Source organism: Salvelinus alpinus, unplaced genomic scaffold, assembly GCF_045679555.1.
Source record: "Salvelinus alpinus unplaced genomic scaffold, SLU_Salpinus.1 scaffold_40, whole genome shotgun sequence".
NCBI lineage: Eukaryota > Metazoa > Chordata > Actinopteri > Salmoniformes > Salmonidae > Salvelinus > Salvelinus alpinus.
The window spans coordinates 1,267,205-1,286,836 of record NW_027255981.1 but is presented as its reverse complement, the minus strand read 5'-3'; the positions used below and the strand labels follow the sequence as shown (position 1 = coordinate 1,286,836).

General features: G+C 41.1%; 2 pseudogenes; both read right to left on the bottom strand.

The window, feature by feature from the left end:
- Positions 1–2,509: 2,509 nt before the first annotated feature.
- On the bottom strand, positions 2,510–5,373 carry LOC139566966 (peroxisomal ATPase PEX6-like; annotated as a pseudogene).
- A 6,440-nt stretch (positions 5,374–11,813) lies between these two features.
- LOC139566970 (uncharacterized) lies at positions 11,814–14,077 on the bottom strand (annotated as a pseudogene).
- Between the last annotated feature and the right edge of the window lie 5,555 nt (positions 14,078–19,632).

The window sequence follows — 19,632 nt, the reverse complement described above, 5'->3', positions numbered from 1 at the left end:
CTGAGAAGTTTTGCATAATGTGTTATACCTGTTGATGTATAGTGTAACTGGATAAAATATTTTTAACTGTACACTAAAGTAGTTCATATTCGGCTTAATAATTAGAGTTCTGTGATGCCTACCTGTCGGGTTTCACAGCCAGTCAAGAAAAGAGGAAGAACTCAAGAGCAATTGCGCACAGCACACTTTCCTGTCCTCGAAATTCAGTAGAATGATTACCCAGCAGAGGTTCCAATCTTACCCCAACGACAGACCACTGTTTACTGTAATTAACTAATATGCCATTCGCTCAGTCTACTGGTGTACCACAGGGGTCAGTCTTGGGGCCAACCCTGTTTTCTATTTATCAGATCATGCATCGGCCACTTGGACACTGAAAAACTGGTCCAAGCTATCATTTTATCTAGGCTGGACTACTGTAAAGTTATCCTCACTGGCTCTCATGATGAAACCATCAACAAACTAAGGTCAGTCCAGAAGGCAGCAGCTCATGTCAATTAACAAATGGCACTCAACATGACCATAGGCTATGTTCGGAATGGGGAACTACATGCTAAATACTTGCATACTACATGAGCATGCACATTGTACTAAACATACTACATACGGTAATGAATATGGGGAGGTAGTCCGTGCGGGATTGCAAATGATAATGTTAGTCCAACACCTAGTTGCTGTTGTTCTAAAATCACTATAGTATTATTTTGAACATTGTGATTTTACCTTAGAGTTATTTTGAGTCAGTACCTTGCTAGTAGGCTAGCTTGGGCTACAGCTAGCGTCCCATTCTCATGACAGTTTGATTTCAAACATCAGAATACTATCGCATCACTCATTAAGGATAAGTGTTGGCTGCTAAATATGTCAATCAGATCTGAGACAAAGAGGGGCATATCTATCTTCCTCCAGTAATGCCTTCTGGGATAGAAATGGACAATCCTGTGATAGTGTACAGTGATAGCATACAACAAATAGCTACTTTGATTTAGCCATAACATGAAACAATAGGTTTTGCTCCATTGTACCAGTATTGTTCCAGTATGTCATTCTGAATACAGCTATAGTCTCTAGGATAGGATAGGATAACACTACACTACAGCATTAGTGAAGATAAGATGTGGTGCAGTAGTTAAGTAAATCCATTTGAAGGCTTCAAAAGGTCAGCCCCCCCCCCCCAACCTACATGTCAGATTTTTGGTTGGCTATAAGAACTAATGTACAGGACCAATCAGATAGCCTCTTAATTCCCACCAGCAGCATAAACTCCAATGCTAGTGGCACGCTAATGATCTGGTCTGTTGCCTCTGTATTCATCATTTCCCATTGGAAGCGGTCAGCATATTTCAACCTGGATATATTGTATAATTTACAATTGCCTAACTAACCAAATTGTGTCCTTTGTTTTTTCCATTTCCTTTTTGTATTATCTTGATACATTATGGTTACCATATCTAAATTAATATTGAACTATATAGGCCTGTTATAGCATTTAGTCAGTCCTTTTGTCAAATTACAAATTATGATCAAATTGAAAACACATGTTCTTTGTTTTACAGAACCTGCAATCGAATGCCGCATTTCAGTTGAGGCTTTGGCAAAGAGGATCTCCCCGCCTGAGTTCGATATGAAAGACGAAGACATGGAACTACGTTTTGAATCTTTGTCAAAGCAACGAACTAAATCCCAAAGCAAACAGAAAAGGGGTTTAGCGTCTTCTGTGAAAACAAGGGACCTGCAACAGACATCTAGACCCCCTGATTAATCGAGATCTTCTCCTACACGCCCATTTGTATATCTCTTCAAATACAAATGTGTTATGGTTCATTATAGTACAATGAGTGTGACTTGTACATTATTTACATCCAGTGGCATACATTTAGTTTAACAGAACTATCGCTGTGTTCTTAGGATAGATCTTTTCCAGTCAGAGAATGATTTGTTTCACATAAGCAAATTTGTGTTTGAGTGGGTGAATAAGAAAATAGTGCCTCTCCGTGGCTAGCAGGTGCAAATATCTAATCCACAGTAGGTACACACAATTACTGCAACTCTGGGCCAATGAAAGGGTCACCATTAACAATCTGACCCATCATTTTTCTTTACTCTACATAAACCATCCAAGTGACTTGAAAGGAAAAAGAGGTAAAACCTTGAGGTAAACATTCAAAAATCGAATTGTATTGGTCACATACACATATTTAGAAGATGTATTGCAGGTGTAGCAAAATGCTTGTATTCCTTTACAAATAGGTGACAATTCAAGGCAACACTCTTACACTCAATTCATAAAGCCTACTTTACAATGCCGGGGACAGGACATTTAAAAACTTTTTTTATTTTATTGCCAAACATATTTTCTTACTACATTATCTAATATTGCCTATTGTATTTAGGTGAATGACGAGCTTTCACAAATCAGGTCTCATAAAATAAACCGCTTAAAATATCATATGCCCTGCTTATGACACTGCAATGTAGTCTTTATTGGCAAGGTTTCAAGTAAAGCAAGTTAATATTTTGGTAAAGTTTATTTTACCAACCCAAGTGATACACTTTTTAAAATCAGATAATTCATTACATAAACATTACAATTACTTAACCTGGCTAGAAAAAAATTAAAGTTTGCACCATTTGAAAGTTATAGTTAACACAATTTATAGATTTGTTTGTCTTACTTTTGTAATCATTGTCATTTTTGCTACCATGAGATGGAAAGCACAATGTCTCACCCTACAAAAATATAAGTATAATTTTTGACAGTGATAGCAATCTTTGAATATTATAAATTAGATTGTTAATTTATCATGGTTACACTTTATACTAAGTTTTCACATGTAAATACATTAACTTTCATTCCACAATCTTCACAAAGAACAAAATTGAAATAGTCAATTATAGTAGAGAATTACTAAACTCTAGTTCAAGCTCAACTTTGATGTGAACCATACACATTGACATTCCTCCAACAATGTGTCACTCAGAGGAACATCAGCTTTGTTACTCATGCTGTAACAAATTATGACTTAAAACAATAAACTGACAACTTAATAAAGTGTGACCCAGATACATCCTCATGGATTAATGCGGTGGCTTTGTTCCCATGTGTATTTGTTCTGTAAACTGTACTTGTTTTTTAAATAATTGTACATTTCGTATTACTTTATTTTATGCAAATGATCTACAGGATGGAAGGGGAAACTCTGCACCAACCAGTGTTACCCAAAACTTGGTCTAGGAGAACTGTTGAGTATGCTGGTTTTCCAACAACCCATTATATTAGTTGTTTTTATTTGAACTGTTGATGGCTTGGCTGGGTCTATTGTTGCTCAAACGAGTCTCTGAAAGGACAGCTTGTAAAAGAAACCAGCATTCAAAACAGTTCAGGTTGGGGAAGCATTGGAAAAATAAACCACAGATTTGGAACATCCTGTTGAAATACAAGACTCAGTAAGAGACAACTTTGCAATTAATGACAACATATGGCTAGTAACTCCGGTGAGAATAGGAGAAACTAAACAGAACAGCAGCATTAGTGTCACTTTGAGAATATAGGAAAGTGACGTCCCAACTTTTCTCCTGGAGGGCCATGGATATACTAGTTTTCATTTGAACAACTCATATGCATTTGTTGCTGCCATTAACACTGCCAAGTTCTGAAGCTTCAGCTCAATTCAGACACTAGTGGTTACAAATATAGAGCACTAACCTTACCTTGACTGTTCAGATTGATTGTGCAAATTGCAAACTGTACCAATGTGGTCCACATACAATGTTGTGCACTAATTAGGTTGTGTACTAGTTTGGTCCCTTGGACTAAATGACACCACTCATTAGTGCAGAGAAAAGAACTTCACACCCCCAGGTTTTTGCAGAGCCAAAACTCTTGAGGAATACACGCTTGTGGTAGAGGATTTGGGGTAACGTAGTGCATGCAGAAGAGAATAGCTTAGCCGAATACTTGATGGCACTAGGCTTGGGCGGCTTGGTTATTTTGCAGTGAGTTTCTGCTGAATGAGTTTATATTTGAGCAGCTCTTGTTCAGAGACGGACAGTTTGAGGCAATCCAATGCTTGGTTGAAGTCGTCGGCAGAGAGCATAAGAGGAGTATCCTCTGTGTCCAGACCTGAGAGTGAAAGAGGGAGGGAAAGAAATGGAGGGGCAGTGGAAACAAAAAGGGGGAGAGAATATAGTAGAGTGAAAGAGATAAATAAGTCCCTATTGCACTTGTTACTGACGCTTGAGGTTGCCATAGGGCTCTAGGAACTGAGACGGTCATCTCTTAAAATACTATTAACAGTAGATATGATTGGTATTTAGAAAGGATGATATGAAAGAAGGGCATTTTATATATTTCCCAGTACCTCAATTATAATGGTTTAAGTTTTTGTGGAATGAAAAATTCATAGAGAAACATAATTACCACAAATTTTGCACTGTAGTAAAAACTTCTAAAATTGACTGAATGATCTTGTAATTTGTGTCCATGTGTTGCCAAAATAAGATACATTCATGTTTGTTTCTACATGATATGAGGGAGTTGTAGGGATAGGACAAATGCAAGAACGCAGCAGATTTTAAAAAAATAGTTTCATAGCAATGAGACTGGATTTTATACACATTATTTGGGTAGATTGTCCACATTGATTTTACAACTCCAAAAGTATGTTTTTCAATAAATGGACAAGATAAAGATACCGTTGAAGAGCATTACAGTTGACGGTCAAATCATTTGAAAATACAACAGTTGTTCTTTAATATTTAAATGTAAATAATTCTAAAGAGGAAATGTTGTATTTTCAAATGATTTGACCGTTTGTTTAGCCCACTCATGTGAACAGTGAGGTACTGAGGCAATCATACATCACAGTTTTCCATGCTTATATTTCAGGAAGGCTTTCAAATCCCTGTATTTAAGACAAAAAATATAGGTTTTTTTTACACTTTAAAAAGGATTTTTGACAGACATTTAGAAAGAAAACGTACACGTCTCCATTTGTGAGGGCCAAACGTACCGTCAGTGACACATGCAATCTTCCTCTTAATGGCAGACATCATGGCGTTGGAGCAGAGGAGCATACAGGGCAATGTTCCACTACATCCTGGAGACTGACGCTGGGGTCCACCTTGAACCTGAGAGCACAGAAACGCATAGCAATTCACATACAGCACAAATACCATATGTTTGAAACAAATTTCTGCACTTTAACCCTGATTCTGCAAGGATAACTATTGGGGGGAAAAACACCAGTAGTGTTACCAACTTTTTGCTGTGCCATGTTTGACAATAAATGATAATCAGGCATCACACACGTACTTTCTGACTATGGCCTTCAGAACTTGCAGCTGAGACTCTTTGTCTTCATTGATCCCAACACACACACCAATTTGTCAAACCTGAAAGAGCAGCAGATGAAACCACAAGGTCACAGACAACAAAAAAAGGCTTTTAGAACAACAAAGTGCAGCCATTGGGTGGCTTGTCCAACAACTAAATGTTGACTTTTTCAGAAGGTACAGTTGAAGTCGGAAGTTTACATACACTTAGGTTGGAGTCACTAAAACTCGTTTTTCAAACCACTCCACACATTTCTTGTTAACAAACTCTAGTTTTGGCAAGTCGGTTAGGACATCTACTTTGTACAAGTCATTTTTCCAACCATTGTACAGACAGATTATTTCACTGCATCACAATTCCAGTGGGTCAGAAGTTGACATACACTAAGTTGACTGTGCCTTTAAACAGCATGGAAAATTCCAGAAAATGATGTCATGGCTTTAGAAGCTTCTGATAAGCTAATTGACATCATTTGAGTCAATTGGAAGTGTATCTGTGGATGTATTTCAAGGCCTACCTTCAAACTCAGTGCCTCTTTGCTTGACATCATGGGTAAATCTAAATAAATCTGTCAAAACCTCAGAAAAAAAATTGTAGACCTCCACAAGTCTGGTTCATCCCCTGGAGCAATTTCCAAACACCTGAAGGTACAACGTTCATCTGTACAAACAATAGTACTCAAGTATAAACACCATGGAACCATGCAGCCGTCATACCGCTCAGGAAGGAGACACGTTCTGTCTCCTAGAGATGAACGTAACTTTGATGCGAAAGGTGCAAGTCAATCCCAGAACAACAGCAAATAATCTTGTGAAGATGCTGGAGGTAACAGGTACAAAGGTATCTATATTCACAGTAAAACGAGTCCTATATCGACATAACCTGAAAGGCTGCTCAGCAAGGAAGAAGCCACTGCTCCTAACCCGCCATAAAAAATCCAAACTACGGTTTGCAACTGCACATGGGGACAAAGATCGTACTTTTTGGAGAAATGTCCTCTGGTCTGGTGAAACAAAAATAGAACCGTTTGGCCATAATGACCATCATTATGTTTGGAGGAAAAAGGGGGAGGTTTGCAAGCCAAAGAACACCACCCCAAACGTGAAGCATGGGGGTGGCAGCATCATGTTGTGGGGGTGCTTTGCTGCAGGAGGCTTCACAAAATAGATGGCATCATGAGAAATGAAAATTATGTGGATATATTGAAGCAACATCAGACATCAGTCAGCAAGTTAAAGCTTGGTCGCAAATGGGTCTTCCAAATGGACAATGACCCCAAGCATACTTCCAAAGTTGTGGCAAAATGGCTTAAGGACAACAAAGTCAAGGTATTGGAGTGGCCATCACAAAGCCCTTACCTCAATCCCATAGAAAATTTGTGGGCAGAACTGAAAAGGTGTGTGCGAGCAAGGAGGCCTACAAACCTGACTCAGTTACACCAGCTCTGTCAGGAGGAATGGGCCAAAATTCACCCAACTTATTGTGAGAAGCTTGTGGAAGGCTACCCGAAAAGTTTGACCCAAGTTAAACAATTTAAAAGGCAACCAAATACTAATTGAGTGTACGCAAACTTCTGACCCACTGATGAAAGAAATAAAAGCTGAAATAAATAATTCTCTCTACTACTATTCTGATATTTCATATTCTTAAAATAAAGTGGTGATCCTAACTGACCTAAGACAGGGAATTTTTACTTGGATTAAATGTCAGGAATGGTGAAAAACTGAGTTTAAATGTATTTGGCTCCGGTGTATGTAAACTTCCGGTTCAACTGTACAAAGGAGTGTGGATAACAGTTATTCTACATACAGTATCCTGTTATATTGGCTCTGACTAAATCCTGTTCACTTAACATAAAACTGGGAAGGACTACCTGAACTTCCAATAAGATGCCAGATAAGAAACTCTTTTTTCTGTTGCAAAGTGTTTTCCATTGCAAAACTTTTTGCTACGGTTTGCACTAAAGAATAGGGCCCAGTTGTGTAAGATCATGTCATTCTGCTGAGTTAACGCTGACCTTTCATTCATGTGGGGCTGGATGATAATGGAGAATTGGTCTACGGTGCTGGAGAGCCCAGGGGGAGACAGGCTAGTCCAGAGGGAAGGCTCCTCTCCAACAAGGGAACAGGGAGCCAGGCTATTGGTGGAGTCGCCCTAAAAGGAGAAGTAATACGCATGGAAGGTGTGTCACAATTGCAAAAAGTAAACAACTGGAGAAACCTTGTCATTTTGAAACAGGTGTTTGAAGCAGAAGAGTGTAGGAGCGGTTTCTAAATAACTGTAAACAACTTTAGCTGACTTGCTAATCATCTTGGCAAACTGTGGGGTGAAGCAATCATCTTTTTAATCATTAATTAGCCACCCCAAATGTATTTTCTAGCTAATGCGATGCCGTCTCCAAAATTGCAAGGGGTCTCCTCCAGTCATGTTTACTTTGACGTTTGTGACGTCTCTACTTTTAGGCTAGTGGCCAATCCTCAAAAAAAGGGCTTTAGCTTTTGAGATACCCCTACCCGAGGTATAACAAAGCGGAATCGTGTTTTTTTTCATATCTTTAAGGTCTCCCATATATGAAATGGATGGTTCTATAAAAATATTTTGCGGCAAAAGTGGTTAAATTGATAGATAGTGGCACATCCCCTTAACTCAGAATAATTTCCACCTGTAATTCTCTCTCATTCAGTGCTGTATGGTCCTGCCTGACAAAAATGCATACAGTTACACATTGTTCTCAGACACTGACTGAAAAAATATCGTTTTCCAAGGTTCCTCTGTGGATTGGATATGTTTAGCCCCTAGTCTTGCAATTATGTCCAAAATCCAATATGGCTGCCACATTTCCATTAAATGGTGGTTTAATCACCTGTATAAGTTCACGTTTTAAGAGATACATTTTTCTGATGTGTACTGCACTGTACTCAAGACTATTTGTGTGTATTTCATCTATGTTAGAAATCCAATATGCCCACCATATTCAGTCGTGGCCAAAAGTTGAGAATGACACAAATATTAATTTTCACAATGTCTGCTGCCTCAGTGTCTTTAGATATTTTTGTCAGATGTTACTATGGAATACTGAAGTATAATTACAAGCATTTCATAAGTGTCAAAGGCTTTTATTGACAATTACATGAAGTTGATGTAAAGAGTCAATATTTGCAGTGTTGACCCTTCTTTTTCAAGACCTCTGCAATCTGCCCTGGCATGCTGTCAATTAACTTCTGGGCCACATCCTGACTGATGGCAGCCCATTCTTGCATAATCAATGCTTGGAGTTTGTCAGAATTTGTGGGTTTTTGTTTGTCCACCCGCCTCTTGAGGATTGACCACAAGTTTTCAATGGGATTAAGGTCTGGGGAGTTTCCTGGCCATAGACCCAAAATATCGATGTTTTGTTCCCCGAGCCACTTAGTTATCACTTTTGCCTTATGGCAAGGTGCTCCATCATGCTGGAAAAGGCATTGTTCGTCACCAAACTGTTCCTGGATGATGGATCCTCCAAAAGTCTTCACCTCACTGTGCGTGTAGATGCACTCACACCTGCCTGCTGCCATTCCCGAGCAAGCTCTGTACTGGTGGTGCCCAGATCCCTCAGCTGAATCAACTTTAGGAGACGGTCCTGGCGCTTGCTGGACTTTCTTCAGCATGACAGAGTGATCTCCAGCCTTGTCCTTGTCAACACTCACACCTGTGTTAACGAAAGAATCACTGACATGTCAGCTGGTCCTTTTGTGGCAGGGCTGAAATGCAGTGGAAATGTTTTTGGGGGATTCAGTTCATTTGCATGGTAAAGAGGGACTTTGGAATTAATTGCAACTCATCTGATCACTCATAACATTCTGGAGTATATGCAAATCGCCATCATACAAACTGAGGCAGCAGACTTTGTGAAAATTAATATTTGCGTCATTCTCAAAACTTTTGGCCACGACTGTACACTCAAACACCTTCGTCTGGATATATAAAAAGGCAGCAGACTGCATGGCATGGCAGTCCCAGGTATTCCAATGCTCACTGCATTTGTGATGCACAAAGGGATGTTCCAGTGCACTTTTATCCTGTTCAAGTTGAGCTGGCACATTGCTTCTTCCAGACAAACATGCCCACCATCCTGACTGTCTGCCCTGGAGTTGCTGTATATATTGACTTGGTGACAGTTAGGGTGTATGAAGAGAATGCAACCACACATGACAAGCGCTTAAGGCAGATGTTCACTGCAATGAACCAACACAACCTGACACTCATTGACAAGAAATGCCATCAACTTCGTGGGCCATCACATGTCATCGGAATTTATCCTCTCCAATGTCAATACCATCCTGAATCTCACAGAACAGTCCTTGATTAGCCCACTCCAACATCAGTCCTTCCCTCGGCACTACTAGAGACACCATGGAACTGGACTGCCACACGTCAGGCCATTCACAGCCAAAATGCCATCTGGAAAAAGCTGGTATGCATTGCCCTCATATGTACCCATTTTGCTACCAACCTGAACGGGTCTTGCATGTGAAGAATTTGCTTTTACACTCCTCTGCAATCCTTTTACTGTCCATCAAAGCCCAGGGATCATCTTCAAATGTATGAGTGTGGAGCTATGCTACGTCTCTTACAGCCATTGCTCCATAATCATAGTCTATGACCTAGCTACACTAGCTAACCTCTACGTAAACCGAGGTCACCCAGGTTCTGTCACTCTCCACATCTCCTGCTGGGCGTGCCCCAGTCCGTTATCAATGCCAACCGCCGTCAGTTAATATCGGACAGATTATCATCCTAACTGACTTCAAAAGGAATATAAAGAAATATGTAAGACATGACCTACAGGACTTTTTGCCATATTCAATATATTATAAATATTATGTTTCACAGACTCTCCCGACAACCAGACAACCAACCAGTATCTCCAGCATCATTCAGGCTGGGATAACATTCCACATAGTCAATGGGTCTCTTTGGTATACAAGCTGCATCTGTTGACGGACTATACCGAACTGTAGAAATGGAAAATGATCACCCCACAGCCCCAATACCCCGCCAGTCATAAAAGAAGGACACTGCCCTTGGTCGCTGCAGCTTGCCCATAATGACCAGTTAACTGTGCAAGCTGGTCAGGCCCCAGAACTACAACCACCACTGGCTCTTTTGTCTTCTCAGCCTGCGAGGACACACTCATGTCCTGGTCACCTCAGACTTTTAAAATCAACCTTGCACACTTCATTTTTAGTGTGGAAAAGAAGGCTGTACATACACTACTAGAGTATCTGACTGTTGTACTACAGTTGCAGTGTGCTTGCTGCTACTGTGTCCTTATGTTGTGAAAGAGAAAGGGGGTATACCAAGTCAGTTGCACAACTGAATGGTTTCAACCGAAATGTGTCTTTATTATTTAACCCAACCCGTCTGAATCAGAGAGGTGTGGGGGGGATGCCTTAATCAACATCCATGTCATCGGCACCCGGGGAGCCATTACAATAGCCACAACATCAAAAAAACATGTAACTGTATGCATTGTGTCAGGCAGGACCATACGGCACTGAATGAGACCACATTTAACTTGGAAAGTTGTCTATTGAACAGCTACCAAAAAGTGAAGTTTACATTTATAACTATTCAAAGTTGATATTTCCGACTATTGTATCTGTGTGTTTACAGGTCTATATTTCCAAGACGCATTAAGGTATCCTAATGCTGTTTGTGCATGTAGAACAGACAGCTGACTACTTGTATTTAACATTTTATCAATATCAGAGCTTGCAATATTGTGTTACATGAGCTTATGTGGCTCAACCCCCTCCAGACGGGAATTATTCTACACTTTGAGTTAAGGGGTGTGTCACAATATCTGTCAATTTAAGCACTTTTTCAGGAATATATTTTTACTCAACCTTCCATTTCATACACGGGAGACCTTAAAGATATGTGAAAATGCGGTTGTGTTTTTTTATACCTCGGATAAGGGTATGCAAAACATTTTGGGGGCCTTACCACTAGCCTAGTTCCAGGGCCTATTGATAGTTAACCACTCAAAAGAGCATGACATAACTAGTATTGAACGTTCACTTTATGCATGCAGTCTTAAAACTGTTTGGATCTGTCTACTGATGCGACATTTTATGTAGAAAGTTCAAACGTACCATGTATAGAGATGTGTGGACAGTGTTTGCCAGGTAAGGACCTTGGTCTTCCTCCTCCTCTGTATATCCACAAACCTTTTTCACTTTGAAATACACAACCGGCCACCTAATGAAAGTTCAGAGTTCCAAGTAAGAAGAGTGTCATAGAATACCCAATCATGTGCTCATGTAGATTTGACGTAACGCAGCAAGATATGATGGCACGCTATTTTATCTGACACACACACACAGTAGTATAGGAGAAACATTTGTTAAATCATTATGGCCAACCTCCCTCTGTTGTTCCCAATGTAAATGTTTAAATAAGTGTAAGCATTAGTCTGCTTGGCGTGTGGACCTTGTGATTCCCTCAGAGTTGCTCTCCAAGACTTCAGGATGCCCTTCAGATGGGACACCCAAAACACTCCCCCAGCCGCACAAGTCTAGGAGAGAAGGAACAAAGATAAAAGATCAAATACAGCATGGTGCCTGCAAAACAAATCCTACAGGGAAGATGCAAAAAAAACAGTAGGGCAACAGTATGAAGCATAAACCAAGGCCAGGGTCGTATTCATTAGTGAACACAATAGCAAAACCGTTTGCAACAAACGGAAAACGGGAGTTTCTTATAGGCCAAATTCAGATAGTCCCTCCCCAATATCAGGCCATTCACTTCCGTTTGGTTACTAATGAATACAAAACATTTTTATAATTAGTACAGATAAGGGCAGAGTATTTCACTAACCTTGGTATGGTAAAGTGCTCACAGAGGATACTGTCAAAGGGACCATGAGAACTGTATTCTGGGGAGATGACAGCATCAATGTGGAGTTCTTTGGCTAATAGCGGTGATGCTGATCGAGAGAGACTCTCAGAAAGCTGAGGACCTGACTGAGAAAGGACCCGGTTCCATCTCCGAGAGAATTCAAAAGAAATGCAGCAAAGAACTCAGCATAATGATCATTACTGTGTCGACGGATCTGTGTCCCAAATTGTCAGTTGCTTGGATGTTCCAGGATTTGAAAATGGGCGTATAAGGGCATGCACATCCCTTTCATATTAAACTTTCCCTTGAAACTATTCAAATTGATTTGAATATAAACTAAGAAGAAAAATAGTTTAGAGTTAAAATTACAACCTGCATACAAATGGACATGGAGGAAGTCGCACAACACTTTACTAAAATGTAGGAACAAATATTTACTCACCTTTATCTTCACAGCTCTGCTACTGACTGGCACTGGCTCTCCATTTGACAAGTTGAACCAATGAGTCGGCGATATGAAGCCACCGTTGTCTTGAAGATTCAACTCGGCACACTTGCTGAAATCTGCCACCAGAACCGATAACGAGCCTGCTCTTTGGCAGGCTCGTTATCATCGGCTTTGCCGAGACTTCGCAGGTATTCGCCTCTGTAGGACGTCTTTGTCTTTTCTGGTGAGCAGTTCAAATTAGACACTAACCCGAGTTTGAGCAGCAACTGTTTGCTTACGAAAACAGCACTGTCGATATCAATTTTAGCCTCGCGCTTCTCCACTAGTACAATTCTCCCTTGACAGTACAAGCGAGGAATATCCACGATTCTGACATCCCGCCTACACCCCAGCGCTTGCAAAAAAAGCGTAGAAATTCGAGTACAATACTTGCCTGTTGTCAAGTAAAGAGCTTCCCCCGCCAAGACTATCCGCGTAGTGTGCAAAATTAGAGACAAATCGCGGAATCAAAGTTATTTTTGCCAAACCATTACATGCTGACCAGAGCGGACACGTCGCGTGCGCGAGCGTCGCAAAATAAATTTTGAAATCCATGTTATTCAATTATTGCACCCACACTGCTTGCGCGCCATCGAGCGTCTGCGACGCCAAGGGAAACTTGCAGTGCGTTCTGTGTGGTGCATACGTTGGATTTATCCAGACGTGTACTAGTTGGCGCTAAGCTCTGTCCGTGTGATTTTTTAAAATATTTTTTATTTTACCTTTATTTAACCAGGTAGGCAAGTTGAGAACAAGTTCTCATTTACAATTGCGACCTGGCCAAGATAAAGCAAAGCAGTTTGACACATACAACAACACAGAGTTACACATGGAGTAAAACAAACATACAGTCAATAATACAGTAGAAAAATAAGTCTATATACAATGTGAGCAAATGAGGTGATATAAGGGAGGTAAAGGCAAAAAAAAGGCCATGGTGGCGAAGTAAATACAATATAGCAAGTAAAACACTGGAATGGTAGATTTGCAGTAGAAGAATGTGCAAAGTAGAGATAGAAATAATGGGGTGCAAAGGAGCAAAATAAATAAATAAATACAGTAGGGGGAGAGGTAGTTGTTTGGGCTAAATTATAGATGGGCTATGTACAGGTGCAGTAATCTGTGAGCTGCTCTGACAGCTGGTGCTTAAAGCTAGTGAGGGAAATAAGTGTTTCCAGTTTCAGAGATTTTTGTAGTTCGTTCCAGTCATTGTCAGCAGAGAACTGGAAGGAGAGGCGGCCAAAGGAAGAATTGGTTTTGGGGGTGACCAGAGAGATATACCTGCTGGAGCGCGTGCTACAGGTGGGTGCTGCTATGGTGACCAGCGAGCTGAGATAAGGGGGGACTTTACCTAGCAGGGTCTTGTAGATGACCTGGAGCCAGTGGGTTTGGCGACGAGTATGAAGCGAGGGCCAGCCAACGAGAGCATACAGGTCGCAGTGGTGGGTAGTATATGGGGCTTTGGTGACAAAACGGATGGCACTGTGATAGACTGCATCCAATTTATTGAGTAGGGTATTGGAGGCTATTTTGTAAATGACATCGCCGAAGTCGAGGATTGGTAGGATGGTCAGTTTTACAAGGGTATGTTTGGCAGCATGAGTGAAGGATGCTTTGTTGCGAAATAGGAAGCCAATTCTAGATTTAACTTTGGATTGGAGATGTTTGATGTGAGTCTGGAAGGAGAGTTTACAGTCTAACCAGACACCTAGGTATTTGTAGTTGTCCACATATTCTAAGTCAGAACCGTCCAGAGGAGTGATGTTGGACGGGCGGGCAGGTGCAGGCAGCGATCGGTTGAAGAGCATGCATTTAGTTTTACTTGTATTTAAGAGCAATTGGAGGCCACGGTAGGAGAGTTGTATGGCATTGAAGCTCGTCTGGAGGGTAGTTGACACAGTGTCCAAAGAAGGGCCAGAAGTATACAGAATGGTGTCGTCTGCGTAGAGGTGGATCAGAGACTCACCAGCAGCAAGAGCGACATCATTGATGTATGCAGAGAAGAGAGTCAGTCCAAGAATTTAAGGTGTGGTCTTTACTCCCAAATGTCACTTAAATATAACTTTCAAATTAAGAGAGACAAGGAGACATAAAATAATCCAAAGGTGGATGGTTCTTAAAATAACCTTGGTGTTAGGGGACTCTTAAAAGAGCCGCATCACTCCATGGCATACTGCTATGGGACTTCACCTGCTGGCGATGAGAAGTAGGTGGTCAACTTGGCAGCAATGGCCCTCCAGTCTTCCTCCTTGGGGACAGGCATGTATTCACCAACCAGACAGTCCCAAATGGCTTGTGCCACAGAGTAACCACGGGCACCCTCATAGATATCATCCTAACCAACTTGCCCTCTAAATACACCTCTGCTGTTTTCAACCAAGATCTCAGCGATCACTGCCTCATTGCCTGCATCCGTAATGGGTCAGCGGTCTAACGACCTCCACTCACCACTGTCAAACGCTCCCTGAAACACTTCAGCGAGCAGGCCTTTCTAATCGACCTGGCCGGGGTATCCTGGAAGGATATTGATCTCATCCCGTCAGTAGAGGATGCCTGTTTTTTTTTTTTTTAATGCCTTCCTCACCATCTTAAATAAGCATGCTCCATTCAAGAAATTTAGAACCAGGAACAGATATAGCCCTTGGTTCTCTTCAGACCTGACTGCCCTTAACCAACACAAAAACATCCTATGGCGTTCTGCATTAGCATCGAACAGCCCCCGGATATGCAACTTTTCAGGGAAGCTAGAAACCAATATACACAGGCAGTTAGAAAAGCTAAGGCTAGCTTTTTCAAGCAGAAATTTGCTTCCTGCAACACAAACTCAAAAAAGTTCTGGGACACTGTAAAGTCCATGGAGAATAAGAACACCTTCTCCCAGCTGCCCACTGCACTGAGGATAGGAAACACTGTCACCACCGATAAATCCACTATAATTGAGAATTTCAATAAGCATTTTTCGACGGCTGGCCATGCTTTCCACCTGGCTACCCCTACCCCGGGCAACAGCACTTTTTCATTTGTTTACACAGAACCTGGTTGCCATGTTCTCAGAATATGTAAGGGATAGGCTAGTCAGCAAGGGTCTATGCGTTCTATGGAAAATAATGAACAACATGGAAAGTGTGTTCCACAACGAGCTAGTGGACTGGGACTAACCTTCCGCAGAGTTGCAATATTTTCAAGAGAACACAGAGCCCCGAGTTGATAATCCCTTTACTACTATGGCTTTAAAACATTGCCGCTACAAATGTGCTCATTTGATAGTAGAAATGTGTTCAACATCCACTGAAGTAGCTAACAAGTTTACTAAATAGCTACAGTAGTTGCCTTGGTAACCAAACCAGCTAGTTTAGCTAACCAAACCATCAGTCCTAGCTTGCTATTATGAAAATTGAATTCTACAATTACAACAATGTTTTCAATTCAACATTTGCTTTCAAAAGCAGCTCAAACATACAACATGTAAGAATGAACTATAGCCATTGAATTCTTCCGTGCTGATATACTTTGCATTACAGTGAATTATAAACTGAGTAATTTGAACCCTGAATGTTGATTGGCTGACAGCCGTGGTATATCAGACCGTATACCACAGGTATGACAAAATATTTATTTTTGCTGCTCTAATTACGTTGCTAACCCGTTTATAATAGGAATAAGGCAACTCGGGGGTTTGTGGCATGTGGCCAATATACCACGGCTATGGGCTGTGTCCAGGCACTCCGTGATGCGTCTTACCTAAGAACAGCCTTTAGCTGTGGTATATTGACCATATACCGCCGAGGCACAACAGTAAATAACAGTATCATCAGCATAAAAATGAAGTTGTGCATTTTGGACATTTTTGTCTAAATCATTTATATAAATAGTGAATAAGAGAGGACCAAGTACAGAGCCTTGGGGCACACCATTCAGGACAGACAATTTAACAGACATAAGCCCATCAAATTGAGTGCACTGAGTTCTATCAGACAGATAGTTAGCAAACCATGCAACTGCATGCTCCGAAAGACCTACACTCAACAATCTCTGCCTTAGTATAGCATGATCAACTGTATCAAAAGCCTTAGAGAGATCAATAAAAAGTGAGACACAGTGCTGTTTTTTGTCAAGGGCTTCAGTGATATAATTTAAAACCTTCATGGCTGCTGTAATTGTGCTATGCTTCTTCCTGAAGCCCGATTGGTACATTCATAAAATAGAGTTAGTAAATAAAAACTCTTTTAGCTGTTCACTTACAAGGGTTTCAAGTATTTTCACCAGGGGTGACAGCTTTGAGATTGGCCTATAATTATTTAAAAGAGTTGGATCTCCCCCTTTTAAAAGTGGTAGGACAAATGCTGATTTCAGGATCTTTGGAATTTCATTACATTCCAGGGTTAGATTGAACAGATATGTAAGTGGTTCAGCTATGAAATCAGCTGCCAGATTTAAAAAGCAGGGATCCAAAAGATCAGGACCTGCAGGCTTTCTTTGATCTAAGGATTTCCGGGCTTTATGTACCACCTGCACTGAGAATGGCAAAAAGCTAAAAGTTTGACCAGCTCTCACTGGTTCATCCATACAGGGTTGTACAGAGACAGAGGACACTGGTTCATCCACACAGGGTTGTACAGAGACAGAGGACACTGAATCAAACAGCCTACCAGATGATACAAAGTGCTCATTGAAACAATTCAGCATTTCAGTTTTGTCATATAGAGTCCTTCAAAACACATGACGGTAATTCATTAACATTGCTGTTACCCGACATAGACTTAATAGCATTCCAAAACTTTCTAGGGTCATTCAGGTTATCAGTGGTAACAGACATAAAATATTCAGACTTGGCCTTCCTGAGAAGAAAAGAACACTTGTTTCTTAACTGCCTAAAAATAAGCCAATCAGCATCAGAACAAGATTTCCTTGCTTTAGCCCAGGCTAGATTACGGTCGTGAATAATACAAGACAGCTCAGAAGAAAACCATGGATTATCCCGCCCTTTAACCCTGAACCTGCGGAATGGGGCATGTGTTTACTATTTGGAAAAAAACATCATGAAAGAATATCCAGGCAGTTTCCACATCAGGGATAACCTATATCTTGCTTCAGTCAAAATAAAACAAATCATGAAAGAAAGCCTGCTCATTAAAACACTTCAAATTTCTCTTACGAATAAAACGTGGGTTTGTCTTAGGAACCTTAGTATTTCTAACAGCAACAACAGCACAATGGTCACTTAAATCATTACAAAAAACACCAACCGCAGAATATTTATGTGGAACATTTGTCAATATCAAATCAATCAGGGTAGATTTATCTGGGCATTTAAGATTTGGGCGAGTGGGTGAGTTAATCAACTGGGTAAGATTCATAGAATTACAAAACATTTTTAAATCATCAGACACCGGCTTTAACCAACACCAGTTGAGATCACCAATCAAGATCATTTCACTGTAAAGAAGTTTAGACATAAGGTGCGTCAAAGAAGAAAATGCATCACCGAGAGCAGAGGGGGGTCTATAACAGCCAATCACAGTTATAGAGAGGCCCTTTGAAGCCTCAATATTCAAAGCAAGAAATTCCAACTGTTTACAAATAGTTTCAGACGTTCCCACACTTACATGGAATTTACATATATAGCCACACCCCCACCTTTCTTAACCCGATCAGTGCGATAAACATTGTAACCACTTATACAAATATCCTTATCAAAAACAGATTTGCTGAGCCAGGTTTCAGAAAACACAATTACATCAGCATCAGTTGATTTAGCCCAAATCCTAACCCCATCAATTTTTGACAACAGGCTGCGTACATTTAAATGAAAAATACCAAAACCAGATCTTGATTTAAAATCAGAGGGGGTTTGGAGACATTGCATATCAGGGCCAGGTTGCACGTTGCACGTTACCTGATATTAACAACAGAAGAATAACTAGGCACCTCTGTTTAATAACCTTGTGTAACGGATGTGAAATGGCTAGCTAGTTAGCGGGTACGCGCTAGTAGCATTTCAATCAGTTACGTCACTTGCTCTGAGACTTTAAGTAGGGTTTCCCCTTGCTGTGCAAGGGCCGTGGCCTTTGTGGAGCGATGGGTAACGACGCTTCGTGGGCGACCGTTCGCGCCCGTGTCGGGGCGAGGGGACGGTCTAAAGTTATACTGTTACATTGGTGCCGTGACCCGGATCACTGGTTGCTGCGGAAAAGGAGGAGGTTGAAAGGGGGGTGAGTGTAACGGATGTGAAATGGCTAGCTAGTTAGCGGGTACGCGCTAGTAGCATTTCAATCAGTTACGTCACTTGCTCTGAGACTTTAAGTAGGGTTTCCCCTTGCTGTGCAAGGGCCGCGGCTTTTGTGGAGCGATGGGTAACGACGCTTCGTGGGTGTCAGTTGTCGATGTGTGCAGAGGGTCCCTGGTTCGCGCCCGTGTCGGGGCGAGGGGACGGTCTAAAGTTATACTGTTACACTTGCACGGCTTCTCTTTAAGAGACCTACTGCAAGCGAATTCTACAAGTGAGTTTCCAGACAATACAAAAAAGTCATTTAAAACCATTAGACTTTGGTAGTGACACATTCGTACTGTTCACATCATGCCACAAATGCATCGGCACTTGGACGAGTGGACCGAGTAAAAAAGAGCGAGTTCCTGCAGACAAAATGTCTAATGGACGGGAGAGCACATTGTCAGATGTACTCACCCTGCGACAATGTTCGTTTTCTCCAGAGTTCAGTAAAGTCAGTGCACAAAGCAATACCACGGAAATTGTCAAAAAAATAAGAGGCCAACGAAGGTAAGGGGAGAGAGGGACAGCGTGTATGTGAGTCAATGTGAGTGTTTGCGCGTGTGAGTAGATTGGGTGTTGAGGGAGATAGAGAGAACGGGTTGAGCTGCCACTGACAGCCAGGCGAATTAGAGTGGGAAATTAGAGTTAGAATTAGAG